The sequence below is a fragment of the Dromaius novaehollandiae genome, chromosome 16, assembly GCF_036370855.1.
Source record: "Dromaius novaehollandiae isolate bDroNov1 chromosome 16, bDroNov1.hap1, whole genome shotgun sequence".
In the NCBI taxonomy this organism is placed as follows: Eukaryota; Metazoa; Chordata; class Aves; order Casuariiformes; family Dromaiidae; genus Dromaius; species Dromaius novaehollandiae.
In genome coordinates, this window is record NC_088113.1 from 5,008,214 (window position 1) to 5,032,953 (window position 24,740).

Genomic DNA, 24,740 nt, shown 5'->3' on the forward strand with positions numbered 1-24,740 from the left:
TTGCATGGAATCGCAGAATAATTTAGGTTGGAAGGGACCTCTGGAGGTCATCTGGTGCAATCTCCTCCAAGCAGGCCTAATTTCAAGCTGGATCAGGTTGCTCAGGGCCTTACTCAGTCACATTTTAAAAATCTCTAAGGATGTACCTTTCAGTACTACAGGCCACTCGTGAAGTTTTTTTCTTTGTATTTAATGGGAATTTACCTTGCTGCAACTTGTGACTCCTGTCCTTTCACTGTGAACCTATAAGAAAAAATGGGGTTCATCTTCCCTATAACTCCCTCTTATTTAGTGGAAGATAGATGTACAATGAGATTTCTGACCTGAAAATATCACAATCCAGCAGCAAAGTTAAAACAAAACACAACAAAAAACAGAAAAAGGAAAATGCAAAAGTAGTGACTGTTACTGCCATTCATTAGCCTTATTTAGAAATTCCCTTTCTAAAACTGTTTAATAATTGATAAGGAACCAAGTCAGTTACTTCACAATAAGGGCATTAGATGGAACAGGAATTATGATAGATTTTTTCAGGGCAGATGTTAATATGTCAAAATAACAGGTTTAATATTAAATTGAACTCCCCACCCCCAAACAGACACATTCTAAATAATATTCAATAGCTTCCAGAATAAGAATAGATGAAGAACTGCTCTGGGTCTGTGTAGTGCAAGACCCAGTCTCTGATATGGTTCAAGAGCAGATGCCTAGGAAGGAACAAAAGAACAGCACCTAGTGATAATTCCCCTTTGCTAGTACATCAAAGTAAATTTTAGAGAAATGTCACTTCTCTCAGGTCCTGTTAAAGCTTCTTTCTTAGTGCACAGAAATGGTGGTGCTCTTTCTGAACACAGATTTTCTTCTCAGGCTCAGGCTCTGTGCTGCAGAAAAGCAGGTAAGGCAGCCTTATCCATGAAAACTAGTTTGTGGCATCTCTCCTTCCCTAATAGTCACAGACATTATAAATGTCTTTACTTATTAAATACAGAATGCTCCTTCACCCCAACATTACAATGTCCAAACCCAACATTCAGTCCAAGGCAAGACTAGTGCTGGGTCAACAACTAACTCCCTTCCCATGAGCTATGGCAACAGCTCTGAGCAGCCAGAGCTTTATAAAGTCAGTGTGTGTTGTCAAGAGAAGGACTTTCTCAATGCAAGGCCCTTAGAAGAATGACAAGCATTAGAATGCCAGGCCTGACGCTACAAATGTTTTTCATAATACCTCCCCTACAGATAGGATAGCTTGCTTGCACTTACCTGGAGAGAAATTATCAAATATTTACCTGGTCTGAATATTTAATTCCTGTAAGATTACATACACACTTCTCCCACATTAACCTTTAGGCAGAATTTAGTTTGAAGACACTGCTGATTTGATTATCTCAAGAAGTAAAATGAGACTCCTCATTACTTCCAGACTTATTTTTTTCACTTCAATATTACCTTCCCTCTCCCTCCCTGCCAAGCTGCATTGCTTCATCTTTTTGGGAAATGCTAGATATATTTACCTATACTGCATCCAGTATTGCAGTGCTATGGCCATGAATTCTAAAGAAACCTTGTGGACTCAAGAGAGATTTAAAGTGTTCTAAAGAAGGGTACTGTCATACCATCAGATGTAATTAAGATACCATTAGTTAGATGAATTGCAGTAGTAACAGACGCCAAACCCCATTGTAAAGAGTAATATGTTAGTTTAAGCCAACTTCACAGAACCAAAGTGTAGACTCTTTTGAGCCTCCTTCACAGTAATTTAAGCTAATGGGTTTTGGCTGACAGGTAGAGAGGTCTAAGAGCACACACAGAGCATAACACAATTAGTTATCCATTAAACTCCAGTAATCCAATTACTCTGGATCACATGTTATACTTTAAAAGTAAAATGATAATAACCCTCCTTACTACAGAATCTTCCTTGTTACCTCAGGAGAGAGTGGGTCTCAAGCATAGCAGCACCTCATTGGAAGTGAGGCAGACATCAGCTTTTCTTAGGGAATGAATTCCCTGAAGTCACAGGCTCCCGTTTCAGCTCAGCAAATGCTAAAGCAGTTACAATGAGGGGGTTATATAGGAGACCCCAACAGACCCCACCACCCTTATCTCTACTCTTTCAGCCACTGAATATTTCAAAGGAGGTAAGATTTGTAGGTTGAGATAGTATCTTTTATTTATCTAGCTGGAAACAAAGACAAGCTTTTGAGACCACAAGTCCTTCCTCAGCTCAGGAACAGATGTTAATCTGAAATACAACTCTAAGCACAATTCAGGTGAGTAGTCTCTGAGCCCCAGATACCAGAGAGGAAGCCTAGAGCAATGAAGACTTACCCTTGGTAGAAGAGGATCAGGTTAGGGAACACTTAAACAAGCTGGACATACACAAGCCCATGAGCCATGACCAGATGTACCCGTGAGTGCTGAGGGAGCTGGCTGATGTCACTGCGAAGTCACTCTTATCTTTGAAAGGTCATGGCAATCAGGAGAGGTTCCTGAGGACTGGAAGAAAGCAAATGTCACTCCTATCTTCAGAAAGGGCAAGGAGGAGGATCCAGGAAACTACAAGCCACTCAGCCTCACCTCAATCCCTGGAAAGGTGAGAGCAAGTAATCCTAGAACTACTTTCAGACATGTGAAAGACAGGAAGATTACTGGGAGTAGTCAGCACGGATTTACGAAAGATAAATCATATTTAACCAACCTGATAGCCTTCTACGATGATATGACTGGCCTGGTGGATGAGGGGAGAGCAGTGGATGCTGTTTATCTTGATTTTAGTAAGGCTTTTGACACTGTGATGAATGATGAAGTGCAGGCTAGGTAAGTGGCCAGTAAGGCGGACTGAAAACTGGCTGAACTGCTGGGCTCAGAGGGTTGCGATCAGCAGCATGAAGCCCAGCTGGTGATCAGTCACTAATGGTGTCTCCCAGGGATCAATACTGGATCCAATATTGTTTAACATAATCATTAATATCCTGGATGATGGGACCACATGCACACTTAGCAAGTTCACAGATGATATAAAACCGGGAGTAGTGGATGATAAGCCAGACAGTTGCACTGCTATTCAGAGGGACCTCGACAGGCTGGAGAAATGGGCAGAGAGGAATCTCATGAAGTTCAACAGCGGGAAGTTCAAAGTCCTGCACCTGGGAAGGAATAACCATCTGCACCAGTACAGGCTGGGGGCCAACCAGCTTGAGAACAGCCTTGCATGGAAGGGCCTAAAAGTCCTGGTGGACACCAAGTCGACATTTAGCCAGCGACGCACCATCATGGCAAAGGCAGCCAACAGCATTCTGGCTGCATTAGGAAGAGCATTGCCAGCAGGCTGAAGGAGGTGGTCCTTCCCTTCTAGTTAGTACTGGTGAGACCATATCTGAAATGCTGTGCCCAGTTCTGGGCTCCCCAGGACAGGAGGGACGTGAATTTACCGGAGCAAGTCCAGCAAAGAGCTACAAAGATGATTAAGGGACTAGAGAATCTCTCATACAAAGAGAGGCTGAGAGAGCTGGGACAGTTTAGTCTGGAGAAGAGAAGGGTCAGGAGGATCTTATCAATGAACATAAAAATCTGTTGGGAGGATGCAAAGAGGACGAAGACAGACTCTGCTCCAGTGGTGCCCAGTGACAGGACAACAGGCAATGGCCACAAACCAAACCACAGAAAATTCCATTTGAACACAAGAAAACACTTCTTTACTGTGAGACTGGTTAAATCCTGGAGCAGGTTGCCCAGTGAGGCTGTGGAGTCTCCATCCTTGGAGATATTCAAAACTTGACTGGATATGGTCCTGGGCAATCTGCTATAGGTGCCCTACTTGAGCAGTGCAGTTGGACCAGATGATCTCCAAAAGCCCCTTCCAACTCCAACTATTCTGTGATTCTCTCTGTGAGTTTAAGGGTGTACAGTAAGTGAGATTTTTCTCTACAAGTAAGCGTAGAGATGTTTACCAAGCTGCTCTGAATCAGTCTGAAACGGCAACAAATTAATTTTGTCAGCGAGTACATGAACACAACAAACCATAGGTCAAATAAATAGCACTTTAACATTGGACCATGTCCTGGTTAAAACATCTGATGTCTTAGAGATGAGTCACAGCAAAAGCAGAATGAAGGACACATTATTTCTGTCATTCAGGAAGAACTTCCATGAATCGAAAACATTCTTCTTCAGTCTCTTATTTTCCAAACCCTATGGACCAACCCCAAAATAACACTACTGCTGCTGGTTAGTATTTTACTATTGTGTTATTCTTGTAGTAGTTTAAGATGGAACTAACTACGAGAACTGTAAGTCATCATCCCAACTCATTTTTATCAGACAATGAAGATATATTTGCTCTTGCTGTCACAGAAGTTTTAACACTCCAGTAAAATCCCAAAATACTGACTTATGCCCAGAAGGCTAAACTACATATATAATCTGAATGGACTGTATTCACAACTTTACTGAGTATTTCCACCAAAACACTTTGTTTAGAAGTTGAATTGATTTTGCCTAATGAAAACTGATCAGAGAGGATGCTTTGGCCTGTCAGGCTTCATATTCATACTCTGACTTTCAAAAGGACTTCTCTTACGAAAAGAGTGCTAAAGCTAAGCTTTAAAAGCATCGTGAACAGTGTTCTGATGAAATGTTAACTGCAGAATAAATCAGCCTAAATCCAGGGAATTGTTCCAACAGCTGAAAACCTCAATGCCAGAGATAAGGAAGCGGGTCCTGCTCCCACTTTATAAATATCTCACTTTGTTTGTTTTGAGCCTGCCACCTGCTATTTTCATTTGATCTTAGTCCTTGTATTGGAGGAGATGGTGAAAAGTTGGTTCATTTTCACTCCTTGACTTTATGCACTTCCATCACATCCCCTTCAAAGACATCTTTTCCAGAATGAAGAGTTCTCATCTGTTTATCACTCCTTACATGGAACCCATTTGATCATCCTTGTCAACCTTTTCAGGACCTCTCCCAGTTTTACCCGGTTTTTTAAGAGGGAAGAGACCAGTACTCATGCGGCATTTGTAATGCAGATGCACTATGGACTTACATAGCAGTATGTTTCCTGTTTTGGTCACTGTTATTTTTCCATGAGTACCTAACCTTCAATTTAATTCTCCAACCACTGAGATAGTATTTTCACAGCACTGCCTCCTATCACCCCCAAACTTCAGCTACAACTGATGAGTCAATTCAGAGCTCATCACTGTATACATACAGCTGGGACCATTCTCCATGTGCATTATTTCACTAGACCAAATTTAAAATGCTATTTTAGCACTCGGTCCTGTAAGATTTTTCGACATTTCTTCACAGCTCGCTCTTCTTTTCACCATTGTAAATAATTTAGTTTCATCAACAAACACTGTCACCTCTGTCACCTATCCTCCATTTGTTTTTCTAACTTTGACTTCTCTGTGTTTTTTGGCCTCCACATCGTCCTGCGGCAATGGATAATGTTGTGGAAACACTGTGTAAAATAAATCTGCCCTCTGTCCAATTTACAGATAAAGTTTTATTGGATGCCCCAGCAGTCCTCATGTTCTCCAAAATGCTGATTATTCCCACTAACCTTCTCAGTGCCATTCTTGCTTTCATAAAACTATTAATTTTCTTCCTCCTCCAAGTGCCTCCTTTCCAAGGCGAGAAGTCCTAAACTATTTAACGTCTTCTCAGATCGCTCCTCATTCCATGCTTCTTTTTTGCCTTTTTTTTTAAGCTCTCTTATACTCCACATCGAAAGAATCTGAGTAATTATGCTGACAATCAGCTCCAGTGTAGGCTATGTCTAAGATGTTATTGCACTATAAAACCATTTTTCCTGCTTCCTCAGGGAAATATTTGAGACTTTCTCTTTAGAAGTGTGCCTTACCATTTCCATACCCCTTTACAAACGGGCAGGCAACCCTTTAACTAACGCCCTACTCCACCCACTATTCCCATTTTCTTAGTACAGAGAGTTGCAAAAAAAGCTTCTCTTCCAAAAATGTTTTACTTTAGAATAAAGAGAAATTTTTAGACAAGTTCCCGGAATTAGGAATTTTATTAAAAATCTTTTTGATGAAAAACGCTAAATCTAAGAAAACAAGTTATTTATCTACTCATTCTCTTCCTCCTTGCCATCAAGTTGATCTCCATTTTTTCTTATTAGCCTTTGTTTATATACATCTTCTGCATTGGTGTATGAAGTATACCAGCTTAGAGCTCACGACATCTTGGTAGTAAGAATAATAGGTTCTACACTGCAGTACCCAAAACTATGTTCTCATTTGAGCTGACTCAGTAACTACAGCATGCGGCTGAACTTTCCACCCCGTACTGGAAGGTAGGAGACTCACGACTAATTTATGGTTCCCATCACACTTGGTGTGGCAGCTGAAAAATTCATCATCCACAGTTTTGGTGGCAACTACCAGCACTTCAATACTGGCTTTTCATTTCCAGCACCTATAAAAATATCACAGACATCAAATACTTTCCCAAATCTCTTCCCTGCATGGGCTGAGAGCGCAAACATTAACAGAAGCAATACCTGGTAATTGCAAGCAAAGAGAAAAGTGCTCATATGCCACAGCATTTGAGAAGTCCTATACTTGTTCAACAACTTCAATAAAAATTAGGGCAGAGTGTGAATTATCACAGACTCAAGTGTTCATGTTGATCTCATTTAGTTTGAGTAATTCATCTTAATCTATTTTTAGGCTGTACTCTTATTAGTTTTCTTGGACCAACCCTCCAGGTAATGCTTCTTATTTCAATATTACTCAACATATATCAATGTCAAAAGAGATCGGTTTCAATATTTAGGCTGAGCCTCCCGCCTAGCACGAGAAAAAGAATTTTCCCATATAATTTCTTCATTAAAGCACGTAACCTGGCATTGAAAGATGTCATTTTTCTTGGAAAGTTTTTAAGTCAGCACTGAGTAACTTCTTGTGTGTTGAAGAGTGAAAAGACTGGTGTTTTCCACTGCAATCTGATATACTGGCAACCCTGCTTCTGTTAAATATTCACCTCAGTTACAGTTTAAATATTATTCAAGTCTCCTCCTTTCCACCGGATTTTACTAAAGCCCCCCCAAAAATAGACCTCTGTCAGAAGCTTCCTCCATTCAGATACCTCGAGTGAGCTATAGCCCCTTTCAACCCCCTCCTCGGCATGTTAAACTGCTCGGACTCGATGCATCTTTTCTAGGTAGCTAATCATTCCCAAAATCCCTCTTAAAAATCATCCCTGTTTCCCAGCAGTAATTTCACTTCTTACCCCAAAAGTCAGGTTTTGTTTTCCCTTCAAGTGAAGCTCTAATCAAGGGAGAAACCGGGGAAAAGGACTGCTAACGGCTCTATCTGGAGCAGTCCTTGCCATAAGGCTGAAGGTTAAAACATTAAAACAAGGACTCATCTGCTAATGATTCCATCTAGAGTAAAACGGAGATCACCTCCCTCCTCACCACTGTCCTGCAGACACATCGCAAGCTGTTCTCCACTTTTTTTATTACCCAATTGCCAGTAATAAAACTTGTGGCTGGAAAAGCCTAGCTGCTCTGCCCGACCAGCCTCCTGCAGCGACGGCAGCCACTAAACCACATCAGTACAGGTGCCAAGGTGAAGCAGCAGAAGCTGTCACCTCTCTGAGATTTAACGTCTTACCCTTAAAAATGAATACACGAATCCACCCGCAAAAAAGGACTGAGCTTTCTAACAGCACTCACTGCTTTCTTTGGCCATTTGCAGGTTGCCCAAGTAAGAGGACGTTTTCCCTCTCCCGCTGCAACGCTGTTGTAGGAATTCAGAGACAGCAGAGCTCCACATCCATCAACTAAGACAACATGGGATCTCTTCTCTTCTTCACACACAAAAAAAGCCATCCAAACAACCCTTCCCCACCCCAAAAGCCCCAGTGTCCCCCCCAACCCTATTTCTTCCCCTGTGTTTTATTCATGCAGATGCTTGAACCATGCTGCAAGGAAGCAGAGGCCAGGACTGTGGGACAGCCCCCTTGGTTTATAGCAGAGCGTCGGTCTTGCAATCAAAGGATCTAGTTTACAAAAAATAGTTTGGTATCACCAGTGCTGAGAAGGCTTTGGGTTCTTTTTAAAAAAAATGCAAAAAAAATTGAGTCTATTGATGTATATAATAGGATAAAAATACTTCAGACTGCACTAAAAGGAGATGTTTCAAGATTGTAATTTGATCCCTGAGAGTCCTTTCTTACTGAAAGCTTTCACAATATTAAGACTCTGTTCCCTTAAATCATTTTTAGGCCAGCAGGATGACTGATGATGGCTTCTACATATGCAGTTCATTTTAATGTGGAGCCATGATAAAAATAAGAGCATAAACGCCATGTTTACCATCGTTCCACAGACCAGAGTGGCGTTTGAAGGCTAGAGATCTGAGACAATGTCAACGCGTCACATCAAAGAAATCAAACTCCAAAAAAGCAAGATACCCACACTCCAATACTGCTCAGTGCAGACAATTAATGCTTAAGCCATAAATTAGGCTTTCTGCTGCATATATTTCAAGCCATTTTTATCTTTTTCCAACATTTTTCCCCCTAGCATCTACTACCTACCAAACAATCATAGCAGGTGTAATCAGAGATTTACATTCTGGAGAGCTGCATAAAGGCTGAATAATACTACTGCCTAAACGATCCTTACTTTATGAAAATGAAGTATTGACAATATTTCTCCTGCCTTTACATAAAATAGTTCTTAAATTCACATTCCTATTTTACTATGAATTTCTTCAAAGGTACTAAACCATATGTTTAAGTATATTCATTACTTATTTTTTATTTGTTTTTAGACAGCATAAGCTTCTGTGGCTAACGTATTTATTGCTTTCATTGTTAACAAACTGCTGTCTTTAACAGAGAAATACGACGCTATTAAGCTCAAAAAAAAAAACCCCAACAACAAAAAATACCTTAGCTTGTGAAAGGCCAAAAGAAAACTTCTGCTATCCCTCTCCTCAGGACGAGGGCTGCTGGCAAGGACTCTAACGCTCAATGAGTCCCTCCCTCACCTCTCCGAGAAATACTGTGCAATGCAATTTTAAAAGCCAGCATTTCAAGGCTTTACTTGCTTGCTTTGCAACCTAAATAAAAATGTTATTTTTTTAAAACAACCAGGGGGAAAAAACCAAGTTTTTTTCAGACCGTAACAGCTGCTTCTGAGGATACATGAGACGAAGGGTTCAGGCCTCAGCCCTGCAGCAGCCCTTGGCATGCTGCCTCCGCTGGAGCTGCAGCGGGAGCAGAGCAGGCTGTTCGCAGCTCTGCTGCGAGGCCAGCAAAGCCCTCCATGTCCCCTCCGAAGGAATGCGCTGCTCTGCCTCGGGGAGTTACACATAGATATCCGGTGTTATTCATCCGCCAATTCTTTACTCTTAAGGTTGGAGTATCCCCCAGAAATTCTGCTCCCTGTAGGCTATCGCAATCCACAAAGAAGTAGGATCATAAGCTTTTAAAAGTCTTAGGGGTTGCTGCATTACCAAGAAAAGCTGTGTGATCAGTGAAAAGAAAAAAATCATTTTCTGACTAATGCTTAATGACACCACCAGAAGTAGAATGTATTCGTGGGAAACGGGCACAAGACCCCCCCCATGCCCCCATGGGTAACCAAGTGGTGAGCTTTGCAAATTGTTTTCAAAATCTTTTTATGCTGGTGAGAGCAGCAGCATACATATAATTATACTGGTACAAAATTACCCTTGAAAACACTTCATTTAGGCAATTACTAGATGGCATACCAATAACAGTCCTTTCTCACAGTGTAAACTGCATCTCTATCAGAAGGGCTTGATGGTCTCATTATGTTAGTGAAGCTTTTGTAGTATACACATGATCAGGCAGCTCTGGCACTGAAGCTGTTGCTTCCTAGATTTGAAAGACTGCTGAAATACACGGATACAGGAAACCTTATGAAGTCACAAGAATCCTCTGTTACAGCAACTGCCACACTACCTAAAATTTGGGAATCATTGCTGACCTTCCCTATGCAGCTGCAAAGAATTCACAATGAAGAGGGCAAAGGAGTACACATCACACAGAACATATCCATCCATATTCAACATGCATGAGCAGGAAACAAAAGCAAAAAGCAAGACAGCAAAAAGCATTTGGCAAGAAAGGGACCAAGAAGCCTCCATCACTGTCTTGGTCTGACCATATCAAGACAGAAAGACACAGGCAGACAGAGCGTGCATATGTTTTCACACCCAGTCAGGTCATCTTTATTTTAAAAAACTATCCTTTGGTGAATGGAAGATTTATTTCAGAAGGGAAGAATTCTTCATCTGGAAATGGTGTTTCTGCACCTTCACCACTTATGCTCTCTAGCCTGCCCCTGCAGAAATTCAGAACTAGGATACTCCACAAGGTACATGTCAACAAAGGTCTCCGACTTTCTTGTGAGTTTGGGGTGGAAATCTCCTGGGACACAGACTGAGCTTGAGTGATGAGGAGTGCAGTGATATCAACCACTCCTAAGACAAGTACAGTTCCAAGCAGGACCTCTGAGCAAGAACTGCATGTCTGAGACGACTCCTTCTGTTAAAGCACTCCCACAGTAAAAGTTAATCAGCAGCTACTTGCACAAAGTAGTCCGGACACACATCCTCCAGTGAGTGTGATACATCCAGAAAAGTGAATATTCAAAGACACTGAATTACCTGAGCTAATGGACAACAAAAATCAACTCAGTTTTAAACCCCAGTAGCCCAGATGAATCTTTTTTCAAGAAGTGTTTGCCAAATGCAAGTGTATCACACTTGGAAGCAGCGCACATAAAACCCTTCTGGATGTAGAAACTAGGTGAAACGCCAACACTTTATGTTGTCTAAAATAAAGAACTTTGCTGAAGAGACCAGAGAGACAAGAGATAATCACACAAGCGCTTGGTGTTTCCTGAGGCTTGACTACACAAGACTTAGACTTTATGCGTTTTGTGGCATTTTAGCAAAAGTTTTACTGAACTCTGTGATTCTTTGGACTCACTAGTCAACTTGCATCAGCTCCTGCTTCATGTGGCCAACCTTGCAACTGAGTCCAGCAGCAAAACAGTCATAAACTCCAAGACCATTCAAAAACAGTTTACAAACACATTAATTTAAGTGTTCAAAAGGTAACAAATATTTGAGTACTGCCTAGCCTGGTGCAGTCTTTCTGCTCAATGTGCTCAAAGGAATGTTTTAACCTTCAGTCTTATGGCAAGACCCCACGCATTGCAAAGTTCCTGGGCTGGGGTACAGCTGGGTCACTAATGCCCACAGACCATATCGCCAGCCTCCGTCCCCAGGGACAGAGGCTTAGCTTTAAAAAAATCAACCCCCCCTCCCAAAAAAAATAAAAAAACAATGTTCCACTGAAATAAAACACGTTTAACGTTCTAAGAACCCAAACTGATTTGATTTTTCTCTTGGCAGAGATTATCTGAACTTCTTCATTAACTCCTTTGTACAGAGAAGCCTACAACCGTCTCTGTGCTTTTCTTTTTATTCTGCTGGAATCTGGGTAAAAAATCTTCATGATGATGGGCCAGTAACAGAAAAATTGCAGTTGATTGCCCTAGATGGCTCTATGCTGACTTCTCAGCCATAATCATTCAATTATAAGGCACACTAACATGAAAGGTATACGAGTCAAAAACTACAAAATGACAAACACGGCGACTGTAACCATGGAGACAAGATTACAACATAGCATTCGCAGACTGATACAGGCTTGTGCAATGTCTCATAAAGGAGGCACCCTGATGGATAGGATCTTCCGAACAACCCCCTTCTTTCACTCATTCCAACACCTTTACAGGAGCTATCGCATTTGCTTATAAAGACAGCATACCACGGAAAACGCTTAAAAATAATTTACCTCCTTTTAAAGTATTCTACCTGATGCAAATGAGAAATCAGCAAGTCCTCATAAGCCTGCAGTTCAGTTCAAAAATTCCAATGTATTTCCCCAATTCTTAATGTGTGTGCTAAGATCTCAGGGCAGCACTTACACACTCACGCTGACACTCTCCTGTACAGATCTGGGAGGTCATTATCTACCAGATGTGATCTGGCAAATTACTTTATTTACTAGCGAAACATGAATTTAGTTCATTAGAACAGTAGTTGGAAGACCAGCTGGGTCTCACGCTTAGTCCTAGAAGTTACCAAAAATGTTTTGTAATTGGACATAGGAGCTCTTTTTTATTTATAATTCATGTTTCCAATTATCTATTTATCTTACAAGTATCATTTTACAGCATGGCTCTGCTAATCCATGTGTAGACCTCCAACAAATCACAAGTTCTTCTCTCTGCCAGCCCATGGATGAAGTTCAACTGTACTGCAAAATGGGGGGGAATCTTCCCAGGTTTTCCTGAGGACCAGAACAAATATATCTGGTAAACTTCTCATCTTAGTTGAAGAAACAAAGGACTTGAATTTATAACAAAGATTTTTTTGACCAAAACAATGTCAAATTGAAATAAATTAGTGAAACAACAAAGGTAGAATAGCACAGAAGAGACCAAAAGGCCTCTTTTTCAAGTAGTGAACATATGCTTGCATGGCACTCCCAACACTGTTAAAATTAATTCTCCAGCCACTTGTGAGACAGAGCATGCAGCACTTGAGCTGACAGCACTGGCAGACTTCTATAAATAAATAAATAAATAAATAAAGCACAGTCAGGTGCAACCTCAGTTCACCTGAAAAGTTACTTGTAGCTTGCACTGGAAAAATTTCACAAATTAAGAAAATCCCACAGATTCTCTTATGGTAGAAAATATACATATGACTTGGTGTATTTATGCAAGTCAAATTTTTCTTTTTAACACCTATTTGAAGCTAACTACACCTACAAACACACAAACTGAAAAAAATCCAAACCTTATTGGCTAAACAATACTTCTCAAATCTGCCACAGTCAAAAGAAACAACATAAACATCTAATTTTAGTTCTTCAGACAGACAGAGAACACCTTAGCACAATGCTGTTATTATACAGTTTATGACAACAGAACTGCTGAACCTATATATTAGCATTCAAGAACACACTTGAAAAACCCATTTAGTGATCAGTAATTTCTCTGAAGAACTAGACTGTTTGTATGTAGGATAACAATGTTAACCAAAGTGTACACAAAACCAGAATAATTCCGTAGTTTACAAAACACTACAAGTGCATCAAAGGCAGTATTTGTGAATTTCCGGTTACATGTTTTTGAAGTATTTATGATGCAATTGTTCCTAATGAATCAGGACAAAGTCTATATGCAGGATACAAAGTAACATCAGTTCCCTAGTAATTCACATAAATGTACAAAAAAAGAATATTCACCGTCTTTAAGAAGTTCCAGGTATCGACACACACAGATGGATTCTTTTCTGCCTCAGCACAATGAAAAAGTCCAAGAAGCATTCATAAATATCAATTAAATTAGTACCTAGATCTGATTCATACACCAAGTCACACTGATCTAACTACAGCAACAAATTCATGCTATTTTAATATAAAGACTGCAGATCTGTGCATGGACACTTATCATGCCTTCAAATCTAGACTTCTTCATTTGAGCCTGTAGGTTTACAGTTTTAATCAGCAGCAGTAACCACAGAATTATTTTAGGTAGGCGAGTGCAAACTTTCTAATTAAATCCACACACTTGGGTACTAGCTATACAACAAAACTAATTTGTCTGAAAACTAATTAATTTATTTGTTGGGTTCATTTGCAGCCAGATCTGCTCCCGGACTCACTTGCACGGCAGCAGGAGTGCAGGTGGGGAGCATGAGGAAGGGCTGGGAGGACGGGCAGAACCTCTCTGTCTGCAGGAGCGCGCACTTAACGCCTGCTCATAGCAATTATTATGAAACTGTAATACAAGATAACACTCAGCTAGCTACTGAACTTTGACAGTTATGCACCTAAAGGATAAATGGGAAAGCTCTCACCGGGGCTAATAACTAGGGTATAGGGACAAATGGTCAGCTTCCACAGGGACTGGAGACTGCCAGGAGCTTTGTGCAGAGCTCTGTGCTGTACACAATATTCATAAACAACCTGGGAAAAGAGGGCGACGAGTGAAGCGACAAGATCTGCTGAGGATATAAGCTGTTCAGAGTAGTAAAGATAAGGGCTGCCACAAGAACTATAGGAAAAAAACCTATGAGACTGAATAAACAGGAGATAACAGCTGAAAGTCAGTGCAGATAGACATAAAGTAGCACGCAGAAAAAAGACAATCCTAACTTCACATAAAAAGTGATGTGTTCCAAGCTGATCATTAGCATTCCGGAAGTCTTGTTGGAGTCATGGCAGACTGTTTGATAAAAGCATCAGCTCAAGGCTGTTCAACAATCAAAAAATAAAACTGATGTTAAGAAATGATTAGGAAAGCAATGGAATTAAGCCACCATATAAAGCTATAGTTTGTCTGTATCTTAAATCCTGAGTGTAGCTTGCCTCCATTTCAAGAGCATATAATAGAAGCAGAAAATATTTTTTTAAAAGGTAACAAGGTTTGAAAAGTCTTACAGCAAGGAATGATTGATTGGGCTAGGATTCTTCTGCCTGGAAACAGAGATGACTACAGCAACGTATGCCAGAAGTCTATAAAATCATCAGCTGCATGGAGAAGATAAACAGGGATCAGTTGTTCACTGTTTCCACCAATACAAAAGCTAAGATACATGAAATGAAGCTAGCAGCTGTCAAGCTCATAAAAATTAATAGTAATTAGTTCCCAGAACATTATTTCGTGCTCTGGAAGTCCTCTCCTGGGATACTATCAGTACTATACATTTAAATGGACTTCAGTGGAGACACGGGCAAGTTCACAGAAGAAAAATACATTAAATGTTAACTAAAATGGAAACAATGTCTACCTTTTGATAGCAGATAAGAGGGGTAGCAGACAAAGGTGTATATATACACATCAGTCCTGCTCTTCCCTAGGTATGAATTTTTGTTCATTGTCAGATTATAGACTAGATGGATCTCTGGTCTGATCCAGTATGACTGTTTTTACAGCGCAGAAATGAACTACATCTCTGGTATTCATCAGCCCTTCACTGAACTCATTCAACTGCCTAACCCAGCAGAAATTTGGGGAGGAGGGAAGGGGCTGCATTAGCACTCTGCTGATTTTGCAAACCAAACTGGTTCAGTACAACATCCAATAAATGCCAGAGGTGGTACAAGAGTAGGCAAGAACACAACCAGCCCTTTTTCACGCCAACCAGTCATTAGAGCAGCTTAAGGTGTAACATGCAGCTTCACCACCAAAGTACAGATGAAAAAAAAGAAGCAGATTGTCTATGTCTTCTGTTCAAACACATAGAGAAAAGCCACAATTCCAGCTCTTGCAAAAAAAAGGGCTAATAACACATTTTTAATCCACCTGACAATTATGAATAGAATCATCAGTCTGGTTAACACAAAACTGAACAGCAATGGTTACTTTACAAATCAAACATTGGATCTGTAACCTCCACAGTAATTGTATTACATAAAGCAAGGAACACCTCCCAGGGAACAAAAACCCCTTGTAAGCACAGAAATGTATCCAAGTCTGGTAAGGGCAATAGCCAAATTGAAAACAAAGTTATTCCTTTCCATGCTTCCCACAGCATTGATCTGACCTCTACGTTAAATGGTGTTACATCCGTCATAGAAGCCAAAGGGATAGCAACAGATAAAATAAGGTGAATGATCAATAAGAATGTATCATTAAAAATCCAGCAAGTCCAATCTACAAATCAGAATTTGCAAGAGAACTGAAGGCCAAGGGAGATTATTAAAATCAATCACCAACTCTGATTTGCACAGCAGAGGGCACAAACTCACCCAGTCATTCCCACATCAGAACCAAATGACAACTACTTTGCTTAACAACTGACCTGATGTGGCCAAAACACTGAGCCTTCCCAGGGTGGAAGCAATATAGAAATTTATTATTACCCCCAAACTACATTAATATAAAAAAGAGACCATCAAGGTGAATTAAAGCACGTATCAGATCACTTTCCTTCAATATCATACAGAGGAATGGAAGCAAAACAAATGCCTCTCCATTCTCTTTAACTGTCACTGATTAAATTAGGCTGTAATAATTACAGACAGAAATAGCCTTAACTGATACTGCACAACTGTCCAACACTGGGCTTAACAGTCGTAAGCAGTGGAGGTATAAGTACGTATATCCAAGATAAAGCTGGCAGATTATGAGTACAAGATAAATCCTGCTCATGGAAGGTTGTGGTGTCAGCACTGACTAAAGCTACAGAAATAAAACCAAGTGTTTGGCTTTACGTTTTTCCATAAATGACAGTGGTGGCAGGCCAGGTGAGCTATTATTTGAGAAAATGAAAAAAAAAGAAAAATCCATATTCTGTTATATGTGAAAACCAAACATGAGAAAATTTTAAAAGCTGATTTGCTTTATCCTAATTATCTTGTTTACTTTTGTGCTTAGACTATATTATGACTATAATGATTTTCAGTTTCTTATTGAAAATACCATACTTGTATGGTATTGCATAGAACTAGACTTAGATACTAGATACTTAGCTGTAATGTTTATACTGAGCATGCAACAGAAGAATGTTTAAGACCAGAAATTGTCTTAGTAGCATCTTCCACAAAATTTTATAGTACATCTTTAAGAGACCAAAATATACGCTTTAAGCAACAAATCTTCTGAAATTCAAATGCATTCCTACAGTTACGTTTTCCATTCAAAAACATTAAAGATCCTGTCATGTATGACCAATGTGAACTATAAGCTGCAAACAGAAGCACTGGAGCATTTCTAAAGGTGACTTGAGATTAGGAAAACACGAATCAAATAGTTTTGCTCGGTTCAATTAGCCTTTAAACCTTAATACAAAATGAGTAACCAGGAATACAATTAGGATTTCCAGCAACACTGGTTTCAGCAGTAGTTTAATTTTCATTTTATGAAGTTGCCAGCTTCTGTGTTTGCAAAGAGAAGCAAGTGTAGCCCACACAAAGTTTTTGCCCTCCAGACAGCCCGTTTCAGCGCCTATTGCATCACACAAGCTAAGTTTTAAAGTTCCAAATAATTAACTGAAACTGGAAAATTGACCGTCCTGAGCCTCCTTCACAATCCCAGTGCTGTACAGTGACCAGTAATCCAGACACCTAGCAATTGCCTAGTTTATTCAGGAGCCTACCTCCAACATTTATTACTGAAATTTCAGTTTCAGTGACAGAGACACATTTGGTCACTTCTGCTCCCCTGTTGTGACACAAAAGCTCCAGGCTGATCTTAAATTCAGCTCTTATACCTTATATTACCTAACTGGCCTCCCGCCATGGGCTTCTACTCTAGGGCTAAACACAGTTTGACAGGCTCCGGGCTCTGGAAGGCCATTGCCCACTTGTTTCCATGGAGAAGGACAGGCAGATTCCAAAGTAAGGAGCTCCCAAGTCCTATCTGTATAGAAGCAGCTGTCACGAACGTACCCGACACAGGAAGCTGAAGTGGATTCTTCTCCATATCTAACCTCCATCTTCTCATCATCTCAGAATTAAACCACAAAAATTCTTGCAGGTTCCCCAGATGCAACCCCCTAAACACCTACCAGACCTCTCCTATTCCCCAGGGCAACCATACGTGTGATCAGCAAGCCCCATTTTACAAAATTCAACTAGGATGCATCTGCAGTGCTCGCACGTTACCATGACATGATGGCACACCAGGCCCAGACTCCTCAAACCTGAGAGAAGGGAAAAAAAAGAAAACCCCACAAGTCTCTTATTGGCAACCGCAGCATCCCAATGCATTGCACGAGGCCTGTGGACAGTACTCCCAACACCTCCTGGGAAGCCAGAGACAGCGTTGTGCTACACATAACACTGGTCTTATAACACTGGGATCTTCTGCATGGGACTTATAGTTATGATTTTTATGGTAATGGAAGCACCTGACTTCACAATATTTGGAATTCCTCCCTGTGACTTGCATTAATAAACAGACACTAACATAAGAGATACAGCAAATTTTTACAACCTATTCCTTTCCCCATTCATTTACTTACAAGACCATACAGAATTAAAGCAAAAAAACATACTGTTTCCATTGTCCAAAATAAACAATTACAACAGAGAATTTTAAGACCTGAATGCTCAGAAAGCAAAGCTATTGATCACAGTAAGCAGAAAGCATTCCCATCGACTGCTTAAATGAAAAAAACATCTCTGCAAGAAATGAGACGTGAGTTTGGAAGACGCATATATATATATGTATGTATATATGTGTATACACACATGTATATGCATGTGTATATATATATTTCTTTCTAAGTGAAAGCCAGTATGAAGAAGGATTATTTCCTAAAATCAGCTCCGTGACGGAGCGGTATTTTCCTCTGGCAAACAAAAGCAGAAGGCTGCAGTTCCCCCAGAGGCAGCGCTTCGGCGGCGGGGGGGACCGCGGCGGCGGCGACCCCCCCGGCGGGGCGCGAGGGCAGGCGGCCGCCGGGGCAGCTCCCCCGCGTCGGGCGCCCGGCCCCAGCGCGCTGCGGCCAGCGGCCGCCTCAGCCCGCGGCTCCGCCGGGAGCGCCCGGTAACCGTTAACCGGGGACGCCCCAGGGCCAGGCGGCGGCGGCCTCGGGGCGCGCGGCTCGGCTCGGCTCGCCGGCACAGCCGGTGCCCCGGGCGCGGCCGCCGCCGCCAGCTGCCGCCCAGCCAGGGCGCCCCGCGCCCGCCAGCGCAGCCCCCCGGCCGCCGCCGCACCGCACCTGCTGCCGAACGGCCGCCCAACGCCTCGACCCGCTGCGGCGGCAGACGGCAGAGGACCCGCGGCGCACGGCCCGGGGCGGCCCGGCCCCGAGCTGCCGCGGCACGGCCGGCTCCTCAGCCCCGGGCCCCGCTGCCTGCGCCGCCGGGGCCCCGGGCCGCGGGCTGCAGCCGCGCTCACCTGAACGGCAGGTACCTCAGCAGCTCCAACCGCCGCGGCATGTGGGGCCGCTGTGCGCGTGCGCGCTGCGCCGCGGGCCGCGCCGCGGAGTCCGCGCATGCGCAGGGGCTGCCCCGGCCGCGGGACTACAGGCAAGATGGCGGCCGCCCCGTGAGCCCAGGGGAGGCGCCATCTTGGGAGTAGTTCGTTGCGCATCGCCTTCAGTCTGGAGCCCTGCGGTCCCGACCCCATCTTCTCTTTCGCCTCTCGGGTTGTAGCGCCCTGCCCGTGCGGGAGGTGGCCGGCCGCCGCCGTGCCTCACGGGGCAAACGTGATCCCCGTAACCAGCCCCAGCCGGGCAGGGTCCTGGCCCCGGGGCCGGAGCTTGCAGCCTGTGGCTGCTGTCCCTCTCCCGGCGCTGCCCCGAGGAACCGGCCGGGTCATGGCCTGCCCGGCTGCTTTGTGGCAGGAGTCGTGGCCCTTCACTTTGCTGCCCTTGGTGAGACGCTGCCAGGCATCCACGGGCCTAGAGAAGGGGCCCTTCGGTGTAATTTCCTCAGTTTATATTTCCGGATAAAATACATGGATGTGTTTGGTTCACCTCAACACGCATAGGTTTTGCTTTTTAACCCCCTCCTCCTTCTTCTGGGAAAGTTGAAATGAGCCCGGTCCCTCTGCTTGTTGGTGACAATGACAAAGAATTGGGGTCCTGAATGACCACCAGGTTCAGCAGTGGCTCTGTGGGTGCCACTGTAGCCAGCAGCCTGCCTTTTTCATAAGCACTAGTAAGAGGGACTGTTTTTTCCCCATCTGAGGTTGGGTGTTTGATGAAGAGAAAGTACAGTGAGAGCTTAAAACGTGCTTGACCAGGACAGTGTCCAACCTTAGCTGCTCTTGGCCACCACAGCTGTACAACAAGGTAAAACAGTTGTTGAGACCCTTCATTTCAATAAGAGGACTGCTCTTCCGAGAAACTAGATGTTTCTCTACATTGTAGTTGTAACAAAGGGATTTGAGAATTTCTGCTATTTGGAGAAATTGCAAGTCCTGCAAAGAAAGACAGTCTTTTTTCTTCTCAACTGCAGGCTTTGTTCAGCAACTAGCAGCCTCCTCTGGCCCACGTTAGAGGTCCCAGTTCACTGTTCCTGGTCGGTCCAGGCCCATTTCTTCCTCACCCTCCCCCCTCCACCCCACAATCTCTTCTTTCTTTACTCTTTTCACTCTGATGCAGAGACATTTTTTTGAAAACTCAGAACATCAGAAAACTTCCTTTTCCGGCTTAGTGTGCTGCCATGTCACCAGCGAAGAATTCACCACTTGCAGTCCCAACCACATGTTTATCTGGGTACAGTGGAAGTTAGAAAGCAAACAAGGTTAGGACTGCAAAAGAATAATTTACGCCATCCCAGCAAAGCATGGTACCAACACCCCAGTTTAAACCAGCACAGCGAAGTATGGGGATTTTGGTCTGCAACCACAGTATGGGGATAGCTGAAGAGACTGGGACTCAGGAGTTCTCAGGGCCAGAGATAGGCTGTGTCAACTGAGTGTGCCCAGAACACTCTTAGCTGGCGTTCCAAAACCTGCTCCTGAAACAGAGCTCTGGGATTTTTTCAGAGGTAGGACTTATGCTAAATCGTTGCTAGTTTGAGCAAATTTGCTCATTCCTTTCCATGCACACTGCCAGAACCTTGAACAAGCATGAACATCTAAGGGAGTGCACCCCGAGACTGTAGTTGTTACTCTGCATTCTGCTTATTCACTGCCAAACTCTCTGGTGCCATGTTTTTTTGGAGGGATCTTATGAAAATAACTAATCTAAATGAACAGTAAGTTCTGTACAAAACTTGGTGTTTGTGATTGCAGTCTTAAGAAAGGAGTGTTTTTGCTATCTCTACCTGCTGCTCCCCCGCCCCTTTCAGGAGCGCCTCGGTAAAAATATTTGGCCCTCAGGACAGTGAAAGCCCCAGCTGCTCTCACCTTACCTTTGGTATCAATCTGCCCCAAACAACCAAAAACTATAGCTCCCAAACTTAATCCATGTTCTGGTTTCTGGTGACACCCAGTGGCCCTACTTAAGAAATTCTTAAATACTGTAAGAACATTAATAAATAGCAATGGGGGAGGGTTGGCAAAGAAAAGGTATGGCCAGGAGCAGGAACAGATGAGCTAGAGACTAGTACTCTTGCTCAAGCAAGGACTGAAGGCCCTGGGCTGAGCTTAAATAAGACCACCAGGCCCAGGGGCAGAGATGTGGGTGCAGGTCCCATCCGAGGTAGATGAGCAGTCTGAGAAATATCCAGAATAACCAAATTGAAGCTATACATGTACACCTATAATTATGGATATACATACATTGTATGTACAGCATGAACTGATGTGCTATAGATACACAATGAACTGAATGCGTGGTCCTGGAGGCTGAGTGGTTCGGTTTGGAGCTTTGGATTGGATATATGCTTAATGTGTGGAAAATAATTAGCCAATTAAAATGTGAATGATAGAAGACAATGAATAAGAAAATGTGTGGTGCAGTGTAAAAAGGAACTGATGAAATGTTTAATGCATAATATTTGCTTGTCGACCTAACAGAGAAAAGCGTGTGACAAATCTAGCATCAAATCAAGCTGTGCAGAAATACTCCAGTTCCTTAAGGGGTTAGGAGCTGACTCTGAAGCAGACATTTATGGTCAGTGGCTGCTTTGGGCACACATGGTGAGTTAGAGCTCCCAAGCTTTCTGCAGAGCTGGGTGCCAAGAGTGGGCAAGGGGAGGGGCAGACCCTGGGAGGAGCAGCTGGACATAGACATAAACTTAAAAAAAAAGTATTCGTGAGACCTGAATTTAAAATGACCCCCATGTCTCTTTTCACTATCTAAATAGCGCAGAGATTCATGCAGAAGGAAAACTTAAAGGTTTTCAAGAAGACAGCTGAAGTCTGCATTGCTGTGTAGTATAGAACAGCTTAAAGGTATTCCCATGCTAAGATTTTTCTTTATGGAGAATGAGTCAGCCTGAAGATTGCTTCAAACCGGTTAGCAGAGAGATTTTAAGACTGATAATAAGATGAAATTGCTAGGACAAGATCATATTCACTTGTGACTTTTAGACTAAACATAAAATTAGTCACTACATACTTACGTAACTGTAACATAAAATGCCCTTGATATGAGAAGAATGGGGCATGGCAAATGATACCACTTTTTTTAAAGGTCTCTGAAGGATTTGGGGAACTGCAGGCTATCAAGTTTAATGTCTTTATCAGGCAACTGTATAAAAACTATAACAGTATAATCAATAGATATATGGAAAATACGGTAAAATAGTGATGAGTCATCATGATTTTATTGATGGAAACTCTGCTTCACCGACATAGCTGAGATCCTGGAATGCCTCAGCAAGCATGAGGGCAAGGACCATCCGTCAGGAGGGCCACCTGGCAAAGCCAGCATCCAAAACACACAGCAGAATAGCAAGGCAAGGGCAAGGGCTAAGTCAAGTCTCTCTCTTCCTAGCTGGACTTCTGTTCCTTGGAGGGAACACTGTTCCTGGCCTGCTTCGTAAGAGCAATTGGACAAATGGGTGGTAATGCATGGAGTGCCCTGGCTGTGCTGCTGAGGTGAATCTTGAGCTGATTGAGAACAAATGTAAAGGCAAGAAGATCAGGGTGATCTCACACTGCTTGCAGCTCGCAATCCACAGTCGCTGGACAAGGAGAGACATGACTCCAGACCAAACTGATTTAGAAGGTGAGGTTTGGAAATGAGCCATGATTTTTGAATGGAGCTCTTCAAAGAATGAGTTAAAACTGCATTTTTACTTCCCCTTTCTTAGTTAGGTTTAAGTAGTATCTCTAAGTTACTGCTACATATGATGTAAACCACAACGGCATTTCTCTGAGAATGTAATTAGTTGACTGGAGTTAATATCACAATAAGTGACTGGCTGACATTCTCTAGCCTGAAAAAAGGCCTTAAATTTAAAACAAGCCTTTTTTTTTTTCTTTGAATGCCAATGTCTTTTCTTTGACTATTGTCTTTTCTTTGAATGCTGCCGTTCCAAACAGGAATGAAAACCGTTCACTGAACAGTTCTGTCTTCTACCTGATCAGCCAGGCTTATGTTTTGAAAGCATGCTACAAAATCCTCATTCACTGAAGGACAGGAAAATGCAGACTGCATAAGCCAGTACTCTGTAAAGGTATTACAAGCAGCTGTAAGCTCAGCTCACATCTGAGTTGGTCATTTGAAATTATTTGCTGGTGCACAAGGGTCTTCCATGAATGGTGGTTTACCCAAGCATATCCATTTGGTGGAAGCCCATCCTTGACATTCTTGAGTATCAATTGGCACAGTGTGTTTTGGATTAGAGGGGTCTACTGAAGGCAAAATCAAAGCAGCCTTCCTGCTAAAATAATGGGGAGAGTGATTCCTCAAACATTTGGGTCCAGGTAGGCCTGTCAGTCCATTGGAAACACACAAGATGGCTGTTGCACTGGCTACAAAGACTTTACTTAGTAGTACTCAGCCCATAGAAGTATTAGGCAACCTTAAGAAAATGGCAGTACTAGGCCAGTGATGCCCTTCACAAATTAGCCATTCCTGTTTCATAACCAGTAATGTGGCTAATTGCATACTTTGACATGTGGAAGTCAGAGCACTATTACATAGGCCAGATGCTACTGCGTATACCCAGGCCATCATGGCCTTCCATGTTCTCTGAAGTATTTTATGTTGTTGCAGATCAGTCTTGTGCAATTCTACAGCAGCAGACACTGGTTGACTCATCAGCTATGCCACCAACTGACCCACAAGCTGCAGCTGGGTCTGCAAGGCCTGGATATCTGCGGTGTTCACGACTGCTCCCCCTAGCCCTAACATTGCAGGTAAAACCCATTTACTTCTGTGAATTACACGTTCTGGGTAGACTACCAATATGTGGTACATGAGATGCTATATGTGCTAATATTCCAGTCCCATGAAATATGATATTCTCATTCTCTTTGGGGATTCTCCCAAGTAAACAAAACTGCTGTGGAATGACAAAGACCGTGGATGGTTTGGGCCTGGTATAGTTATGCATATCACACAAACTCCAATGTATCCTGAACTGTATCCACTTTCAATTAATATCTGCACAGGTGTAATTGTAATTAATATCAGTACTAATGTAATCAGTGGTTGTGCTACAAAATGTGCGGTCCATGCAAGATTAATTTAGGGTTATCACTACTGAAGTTTGAGTGGGCCTAATACATACTTGCGCTTGATTATCATTATATATCAAAGTTTGGTTTCCATATGCAGTCCAGTTGCCAATGACCCCATTTCCCACTTGGTGTAGCATGAGACTATTGACCTGCACCCCTATGGGCCACTGAGCTCCACCACCAGTCCCATACCCTATAATACAATGGTGACGCAATGATGGCTGGAGGGCACAGATGTCTGGACTTCTCTGATACCGTGGGTGACATGAGAGTCCACATGTTGAAACCACAGGTTGGAATTCACACATCTCTTGGCCACCTGCTTCCTTAAGTCTTGACCCCACAAAGGTTTCCTATGTATTGTCCAGTTGTCCGCTTAATCGCTTAAACACTGCCCATGAGTCAATATATAGGTATAACTTGGGAGTGGGGGTCTCCTCTAGTGTCATGAATACAGCCATTAGTTCTGCATACTGACTGCCACCCCCTTGCCTTGGCGAGTCAAAGAGATTTGCTTAGCGGGATTAAAGGCAGCAGCCTTCCACCGCTTCTCCTCCTTAATGTATTTCACTGATCCATCTGTGAACCAGGGACACTTGCTGCTTGGGGTGAGCTG

At 42.7% G+C, this 24,740-nt stretch overlaps 1 protein-coding gene across 2 annotated transcripts in view; it reads right to left on the reverse strand.

Moving 5' to 3' along the window:
* Positions 1–19,040, reverse strand: part of NDRG3 (NDRG family member 3) — a 65,829-nt gene extending 46,789 nt beyond the window's left edge. For both annotated transcript variants that reach the window (XM_026100116.2, XM_026100115.2), the window contains exon 1: positions 18,938–19,040. The gene's annotated coding sequence lies outside the window, so the exon portion shown is untranslated. The remainder of the gene's footprint in view (positions 1–18,937) is intronic.
* Between the last annotated feature and the right edge of the window lie 5,700 nt (positions 19,041–24,740).